The following is a 9,631-nucleotide window of genomic DNA, read 5'->3' as shown; positions in this document are numbered from 1 at the left end:
ACATAGTGCAGCGATTTTCACTATTACCAGTACCACTGTGTTTTTTCTACAATAAGGAGGAGTTGGTAGCGCGTAAAAATTCTCGAGGAAGCTATCCGTGGGCCGACGACATGAGGTAAGCAGGTGCGTCAGATGGCATCTAGTGGCATCAGGAGGGCGAACGAGGTCAATATTTGCACGCGGATGAGGACGGACACAACATGGGTGTTTTCTTGTGAGAGTTATGCAGAAAGTTCATCATTAGGACCACTTTTTGGGGCCACTTCACGTGGTTGTGAGACGCATTATTGAAAAGAAATGAGTGCCAGGTGTGCGGATGATGCAAAAAGGTGACAACTACGCACTACGAGGTGAGTTTTTGGCCTGTTCGGGGTCCGTTTGAGGTCATCTAAAAGGCCACGGGTTCTCAACTAATAAATCTAAGTGTGGGAACTGAGAAAACAGAGAGAAGACTAGAAAAGATGTGGAGAAGAGAGGAGGAACAGCCGCAGGTGTGTTTTTGCTCATTTTGGAGCTTGTTTTGGCCGTAAACTGCTCATCTGAGGTCGGATTTGAGCACTTTGACATTGTAGACTAGGGTTTTGGGCCATTCCGGACGCGATGGCGCTGTCCATTTTGCCAAATTCTTCACTCTTTTTTTGCTGTTTTTCTGTGTAAGTTTCTCCTATGAGCGAAGTTTCTGCTCCAGTTTGTGATTATATCTGGCTTATTTTACCCATACTGTGTGAGCTATTTTCCCCATTGGTTTTGGCCCAAGCTCAATTGTATCTAAACATCCGAAATCCTCCTCTTTTGAGCTGAGTTTTTTGGGTGTGTGTGTGTGTGTGTGTGTGGAGTGGGCAAGTGGATAGTCTCTCTCCTCTCACTCCAAAGGTGTGTTCCCTGTCTCGGCCAGGTGTGTTGTGTAAGCCGAGTGGTGCCCCATAATGTGTGTGTGTATCATCCCAAGAGTGTGTGTCGGGTCATTATAGAGGTGTTGTGTGTGTTTTCATCCCGCTCACACTGTTAATGTCAGTAATCACTAAGAAATGTTAGTTATATAATTACAATGGGTATAATCATTTGAAGGGCTGAGGAAAGAGGGGTGAATGAGATGGATGAACTGTTCAATTATCTTGGATTCACCCTTGTTTAGATTGTCAAAAGTGATCGTCAATCTTCTTCATCTTTTTTTCTAAACGCCACCACCATAGTTGAGTTGTAATATGGGAGTAATAGAGAGGGATATGGAAATAATGTATGTAGGTAGAGATTCAAGAAAGAGATATGGGTGTGAGAGGAGAGGTTAATGGTGAGGAGGGTGAGATAACCATGGAAGTTGCAGGTTTGAGTGAGGGATTGAGAGGAATGCATGTGTGTATGTGAAAAGAAGTGAGAGAAGACTAGGGGTGACTTGAGAAAAAGTGGGTAGCGACTGAGGTGCACCATAAAATTCATTTCTCATCGATGGTATCCCTCAAAATTATGCAAACAATTGAGGTGAATATTCAGCTCATCCGTTACGTTTTATTTGTTGGTCACTTCTTCAAATTTTGAGTGGAGATAGGTGCCAAAAATCTCACCAAAAAGCCTGTGTTTTATGCATGCAAGAGTCTTCTAGTGACCCCCTCCTTTGTTGAATTTGCACAATGCATACAAGAGTGAGTCCCTCCATAAGTCATATCATGATACAAAGCATACAAGTTGTCTTACAAATGCATGGAGGAGGATCATTGGTGAATAAAGAAATATATACCTGGTGTGATCAGTGTATGGACTATTCATGGATTTTAGCTCAATGAGCACTTGGTGTCAGAATAATGAGTACATAATAAGAAACATGGAAGAATTATGGATACGGAAAAAGATATCAGAATCATAAGATATGGTCCCTCTTTTGTATTATTTTGGGTGAAAGTAGAAGCCGGCTTTTTAGTTTTCACATGGTTGAGGATGAAAACGTGAGGGTGATTAGTATAAAAGAAAATAATATTTATGAGATTAGGGAATGTACACATTGACAGAAAAAATACACTTATGGTGCAAGATGATAAAAGAAGGCATACATAGATCTAATAAAACACACACCTAGGTATAAATATTTAACACTAGAATGGTAACCTAACAGGACATAAAAGTGTCCTTTCAGGGTTTTGGGAAAAAATTCCAAAACCATAGTAGATCCACTCATTTTGAAAAATCCTTTCATGAGCTTCGAGTTCAATAACTACTACATATGGAAAAAATGAGAAATTTGTAGTTTTTCTCATCCCTTGGTCACTACAAGACTCCAAAGTTGGACCAGTGCATTTTGCCCAAAACCGCAATTTCTTACGGTTGATTGCATATAAATAAGAGTGGGGATTTTTGTAGGACATGAGATAAAATACCCCGTTAACTTCAATGGGTTGGTCACCAAAACATATGGTTTCTTTTACCTCACTAATTTTGTTTTGGGAAAAAAAAGGTACAAAAAAGTTGCATTTTTTCCATTCTGCGGACCTATCATCAAAGTTTCTATAGTCATGCTCAATACAGATACTATATACATGTTTTCTTAGTTCCATTTGGGCCTTGGATCCAAAAGGAGCCATGGAGCATGTCAAAAGGATAATGGATCTCTTACAATTGGAACCTTGGGGTCAATGATAAAGTGCTAAATATAGCAAACATGAAAAATTTGGGTTTATCATTATGACCTCTAGAAATCCATAGAAACTACTTAATATCTAGCCAAGTTTGTAAACTATGATTAGATATGGTTACTACCTACAAAATACACACAATTTGCCTAAGAAACTAGCAATATTGAGAAAGTTATACTTGCTACTCAAAATGTATCGTATTCTTCAGCAATCAAAAAACTCAGCCATCATCATATACTATGCTATATAGCATATTAGGTCCCCCAAAACTCAAGGAATATTAGCTTTATGTTATACATTACACTTACACAATCAAAATTGAATTTGGATATCAAGAAAGCCACCAAAAAAATCATAAAAGTGCTAATTTTGGCCAGAAAATAGGATTATGCAATTCTTGTAAATTGGTCATAACTTTGAATTTTAACACTTAGCTCTCCCTACAAGAATCAAAACATGTTGAGAACTATGAAGGCCTAACCTCTAGCCATCTAAACCTCACAAACATGAAGTTTAGAGTGGTATAGTCGCCAAAAATTGAAAAAAAGCCAAAAACAGGACCCGTTTTTTCACACAGTTTAGGTTCAAAAATGTTGTGCAAGAGTAAGATTAATGGTGAGATCGATACTCCAAAAAAAATGCTAAGTTTTTTTCAGCTCATAAGGCAACTTTGTGGATATATAGCACCTAGAAATTCATTTTCATACTCTTCAAATAATTCAAGCAAAATGGTCTCTTAATAGGACACAAAAGTTTCCAAGGACATAAAAGTGTCCTGTTACCATTCTAGTGTTAAATAAAATACCAAAATAGTTATAATAAAAACCCCTATATTTAATCTCTATATACAATGAGATATTTACACACAAAAAGTCCATAATATACTTTTCTTTTTTATTTTATTTGTTTTTTGGAATCAGCTAGCCTAGTGACTAGCTAATGGAGGGTTTTTAAGGAGATATGGAAAAAGTCCCCTAACTCACACACTCCTATGTACAGTAAAGGGGGAGGATAGCCACAATGTTTGAATGATTTTGATAGGGTGAGGTAGCTCACTATGGAAATTTTGGATAGCCATAAAATGGCTATCATTAGTCCCCCCCCCCCCCCCCCCCCCTCCCTAGATGATGGTATATTCATGTACCATCATAAAGCATCTTTTTCAAAGAGAGTGCTTTTGGGTGAAAGCATGTTAACCTGTCATGATTTTTCATGTCCCGGACAATGCTAACTAGCACAATTTTGACATATGCTAACAAGTACAATAACTTGAGCTACATCTCCAAGATCTATGACATATGATATATCAATAGAAAGCACTTCAAACAAGGAATCCAAATGTACAACCTTCGACAAATTTTGATATTATTTGTAAAAAATTTACCGGATGCCCAACTTTTTGAAGATGTGCTAGCTTGAAACTGCTAACTAGCACAAAAAGCGTGACAGGTTAACATGCTTTCACCCTTTTGAGTCCTTGACAAGATTGTCATTGTGTAGTTCCTTATCACTTTGGCTTGAGTTATACAGATACATCATCAACAGATACCTTCCTGGAATGCTCTTTGCCATCTAAATCCATGAGCTGATAGTAACTTGAATCAAATTATTTTTTAACCATATATGGACCTTGCCATCTGTTGTTGAGTTTGGAATCAAACATATTGTCAAGTCGATTGTCATACCTTAACACCAGTCCACCTTCCTTGATACCCTTGTCCTTGACCTTCTTATCAAGCTTCTCCTTTTCTTGCATAGATTTCCTCTTGTAGCACTCGTAAGCTTCTGCTCTTTTCCACTGAAGCTCGATTAAGGTAAGAAGTTGATTTGCCCATGTTTCTTGGTCATCTTGTGTCCCTTTTTCGTGAAGCTGCATGGTTGGAATGCTGAGATTGATAGGCTGCAAGGCCTCTTGACCATATACCATTGATCATAGACCAAGTGAAATGGTGTGAATTCTGTGGCTTCCCTATATGTGGTTTGATATTCCCACAAGGCACCATCCAAGAAGTCATCCCACAACTTTGTCTTGTTTTGCACCATCTTTCTAATGATGCCTGCAATAACAACATTAGCCTTTTCCACCAAACCATTGATTGTGGGTAGTAGGGTGTGCTTTGAGATGATGTAGAATTTTAAGCTCTTCACAAAATTACGTGAGTAAACCTTCCTGAACCCTTGAACATTATAAAAAAAAATCTCCAAAGGTGTGGCAAATCTGTAACAAATTTAGTGTAAACAAATCTGCTCACTTTTTCTCCACTTACCCTTGCCACACTTTGAGTCTCTACCCACCTAATCATGTAATCAACAACCACTAGAATTTTGAGTTTACCATTTTTTGTTCTAGGAAAAGGAACCATAGCATCAATACCCCACTTTTCAAAGGGTTTATTTGCAAGAAAAATTTTCCTTGGGCCATGTACTGATCTTCTATCTCCATTTACCTGATAGTTGTAACAACTTTTACACCAATGTTGGACATCCACACGTAGGCTTGGCCAAACATACCCTTCATGAAAAATCTTTTTCATAGTTAACTCTTGGGCAAAATGACCATCACATGCTTCTTCATGCAAACCTTTTAGAATGTCTAGAATTTACTCAATAGTTTGGTACTCTTCTGCACACTTGATCCTTCCCTCTTTGATAGAGGGAGCCTTCTAGGAAGAGATACAAACTTCCCTTCTTTGTGAGTCTCCTCTTCTGAGATTTTGTGAAGTCTTGTGGAAACTCACCTTCTATAATGTAGCTCACAATGGGAACCAAGGACTCCATCCCTTGGTACCTGGGCTGCTTTACCACTCCTGCCACCATTGATAACATGCACTTCTTTGTTAACACATGAAACTACTTCCTGTGCAAGCAAATCAACATCTTCATTTTGTTTCCAAGGAATATGATACAATTGCACCTCTTCAAATTTTCTAAACAACCTACGGATGGCATGAAATTTTGTCCTTGGGTTTTCATTCTTGCATGCCCAAATGCATAAAAGTTGCTTCACAATGAGAAGTGCATCCCCCTTTACCATGAAATGTTGTACATTCCTTGGCCAATGCACATCTTAAAACCATGAAGTAGTGTGTTGTATTTTGCTTCATTGTTGCTAGTTGAACCTGGTACATTGACCTTCTCTTTCATTACCACCTCTCCACTTGGGTTGAGAAACACTAGGCCTCCCCCTTTTTTTCCTGTGGCTCATTGAAAAGCTCCATCAAAGAACAAGGTAAATGCATTAGGGATACTGTTAGGTGGTGGCAATGGTAGAGTCTTTACTTCAAGCACCTGAATCTTCTTCTCATATACCCTAAAAGTAAGAATCCCTACCAATTGTGCATGCACACTATTTTCTACCTTGAAAGAGTATTGGAACTCTTACAACTCTATAATCTACTTTGAGATCCTAGTACTTAACTTCATTTGAGATGACACCCAAGGGAACAATTTTTTTGCAGTGAGAATTACAAAAGGTTTTGGTAGCAAGTGTTAGGAAATAAGACGTAGCTAAATAGATAATCGAGTAGATTACTTAATGGAGAGAGACAAATTTATATACACGAGATTATAGTGTAGAGAGAGAGAGAGAGAGAGAGTACACACGATATACGTGGTTCACCCAATGTGGGCTACGTCCACGGGAAAGCAGCCACTCAATGGCTTTGGTACTTCAAAACAAGAAGTAGTTTACAAAGGGATTATACCCTTAATGGAGCTCCCGCCTTGCTTCACTCTCACCACCTCACACTCACCTTGTTGCATCAACTTCACACTATGAAATGTGAGTAGAAATGGCCTCCTTTTATAGGCCAAAAGGGCTGCCCTCTCTTATGAGAGACAGCCATGTGTAGCCGCCCTTGTGCGAATAAGTCCAAATCGGACCCTCCAATCCGCCCATGTGTGGCCGCCCTTGAGAAGACAAGTCCGCTTTTGAATTCGGCCACCGGCCATTGAATTCGGCCACCGGCCACCGGCCATTGACTTCCGACCACCGGCCACCGGTCATTGACTTTCGACCACCGGCCACCGGCCAACCGACCGGTTGTTTTCTGACCACTTTCCGACCGCCGTCCGGCCATAATATTCCGGCGAAAAGGAATATTCCGGCGAAAAAAAGTCTCGGGGGCCTCCGCCCCCGAGGCCTTTAAAGTTGCCCCTGATTCTTGTCCGTGAAAATTTTGGTTTCCGGTGAGTGATTTTCCTTCACGCACGATGGCTTCTCCTCATAATGGGGGCCTTACAAATGTGCGCTTTTACCACAGAAAATTACAAGGGTAAATCAGGCTCCATACTTAACAATCTCCCACTTGGAGACTGATCTCCAAACCAAACCTGTGACTGCTTTCCATTCTGGCTTCTTATCCTTGAATGCCGATTGAAGATGAGCAAAAGCTCAACTTCTCCTTGTTGACCACCTTTGTAAACATGTCTGCAGGATTTTCACTTGTATGCACCTTTCCTAGCTTTAGTTGTCCCTCTTCCAAAAGAGTGCGTATGAAGTGATATCTCACCTCAATGTGCTTTGTCCTTGAATGAAAGGCTGAGTTCTTCGCAAGATGGATAGCGCTTTGGCTATCACTGTACAAGACACAATTGTCTTGTTTGAATCCAAGCTCTTCTAAGAATCTGTGAAGCCACAGAATTTCTTTGCTTGCCTCCGTCATTGCTACATACTCTGCTTCCGTGGTAGAAAGTGAAACCACTTTCTGCAGCTTTGAAGCCCAGCTTACTGCTGTGCCTCCAACCGTGAACACATAGCCAGTAGTGCTCCTTCGAGTATCTTTATCACCTGCCATATCTGCATCAGCATACCCTTCTAGAAAAATATCAGTTCCTCCAAAATACAAAGCATTTGTTGTTGTCCCTTTTAGATACCTAAGTATCCACTTCACAGCTTGCCAATGCTCTTTACCTGGGTTGTCCATGAACCTACTCACAACTCCCACTGCATGTGCAATGTCTGGCCTTGTCCAGACCATAGCATACATTAGAGAACCTACCGCTGCAGCATATGGAACTTTAGACATATAGGCTATCTCCTCTTGTGTCTTTGGACACATATCCTTCGTTAGTTTAAAATGACCAGCCAAAGGTGTAGAAACTGGTTTTGCATTTTGCATTGCAAACCTTTCTAGTACCTTCTTGATGTAATCTTCTTGAGATAGCTTTATTGTCTTCTTCGTCCTGTCCCTTGATATTTTCATACCAAGTATCCTCTTTGCAGCACCTAAATCTTTCATTGAAAAAGATTTAGACAACTCCTCTTTTAGGTCTTTGATGTCCTGCATGTTAGCACTTGCAATCAACATGTCATCAACATACAACATTAGGATGATGAATTTACCATCTCCCAAATTCTTCGTGTAGACGCAGTGATCCGAGTTGCATCTTGTGAATCCATGATCCAACATCCATCGATCAAACTTCAAGTACCATTGTCTTGATGCTTGCTTTAAACCATACAAGCTCTTCTTTAATCTGCAAACCATTTTCTCCTTACCTTTTACTTCATACCCCTTTGGTTGAAGCATGTAGATTTCCTCCTCTAAGTCACCGTGAGGGAATGCCGTATTTACATCCATTTGCTCGAGATTTAGATCATGAGCAGCCACAAGGCTTAAGACAAGCCTAATTGAGTTCATTTTTACAACAGGAGAAAATATTTCATTGAAGTCAATACCTTTCTTTTGAGAAAAACCTTTTACCACAAGCCTAGATTTGTACCTTTTCTTCCCACCTTCTTCTTCCTTTATCTTGTACACCCATTTGTTTTGAAGTGCCCGCTTACTTTTAGGCAACTCAACCAACTCCCATGTTTGGTTCTGATGTAGTGAGTCCATCTCCACTTGCATGCTCTTCGTCCATTCTTCTTTGGATTCATGTTGCATAGCTTCTTCATATGATTCCGGCTCTCCAGAATCTGAGATCAAGAGATGGTTGAAGGAAGGAACAAACCTTTCTGGAGGTCTACTTGCTCTTGTAGATCTTCGGGGAATAGGTTGAGGCTCCTCATTTGGTTGACGTTGTTGCACATTGTCACCGTTTGCAGTCCTTGAGTCTTCACCGTCCTCAAGCTCCATGTACTCATCACCTGTTTCTTTTGTTTGTTTTCTTTCCAAGTAATCTTTGTACATATTTTGTTCGTTAAAAATTACATCCCTACTCCTTAAGATTTTACCATCTTCAGGATTCCATAGGCGATACCCAAAGTCACCTTCTCCATAGCCAATGAAGAAACACTTTTTGGACTTTGCATCTAGCTTTGATCTTAGGCTTCTATCTATGTGCATGAAAGCCTCACACCCAAACACTTTGAGAAATGCATAATTCACCGGTTTACCTGTCCATGCCTCTTCTGGAACTCCCCCATCCAATGCTGTTGAGGGTGACCGGTTGATTAAGTACACAGACGTACTTACAGCTTCCGCCCAAAACTCAAGCGGTAGGCCTGCATGTAGCCGCATGCTTCGTGCTCGCTCCATGATTGTCCTGTTCATCCTTTCCGAAATCCCATTTTGTTGAGGTGTCCTTGGGGTTGTCTTTTGCCTCCGAATGCCATTGCTAGCACAAAAGCTTTCAAAAGCTTGGCTGCAATATTGGCCTCCATTGTCGGATCTGAGGCATTTAACCTTGGTACCTGTTTCATTCTCCACAAAGGCTTTCCACCTTTGAAATATGGAAAATACATCGGATTTATTCTTCATGACATAAACCCATGTTTTTCTAGTCGCATCGTCTATGAATGTTACATAGTACAATGAGCCACCAAGTGATGGTGTACTTGCAGGACCCCAAACATCAGAATGAACCAACTCAAGTTTTTTATTTTTTCTTTCATTTCCTGATTTTTGAAATTTTACCCTCTTTTGTTTACCATAAACACAATCTTCACAGAACTCTAAGTCCACTTCTTTCAAACCTGGTAGAAGCTTCTTTGTTTGAAGGATTTGCATTCCTTTGGCACTCATATGCCCAAGTCGGTAGTGCCACACCGCACTGTCAACTTC

The sequence above is a fragment of the Adiantum capillus-veneris genome, chromosome 5, assembly GCF_014529385.1.
Source record: "Adiantum capillus-veneris isolate H3 chromosome 5, ASM1452938v2, whole genome shotgun sequence".
NCBI classification, from domain to species: Eukaryota; Viridiplantae; Streptophyta; class Polypodiopsida; order Polypodiales; family Pteridaceae; genus Adiantum; species Adiantum capillus-veneris.
Note: the sequence above shows the minus strand (reverse complement) of the source record.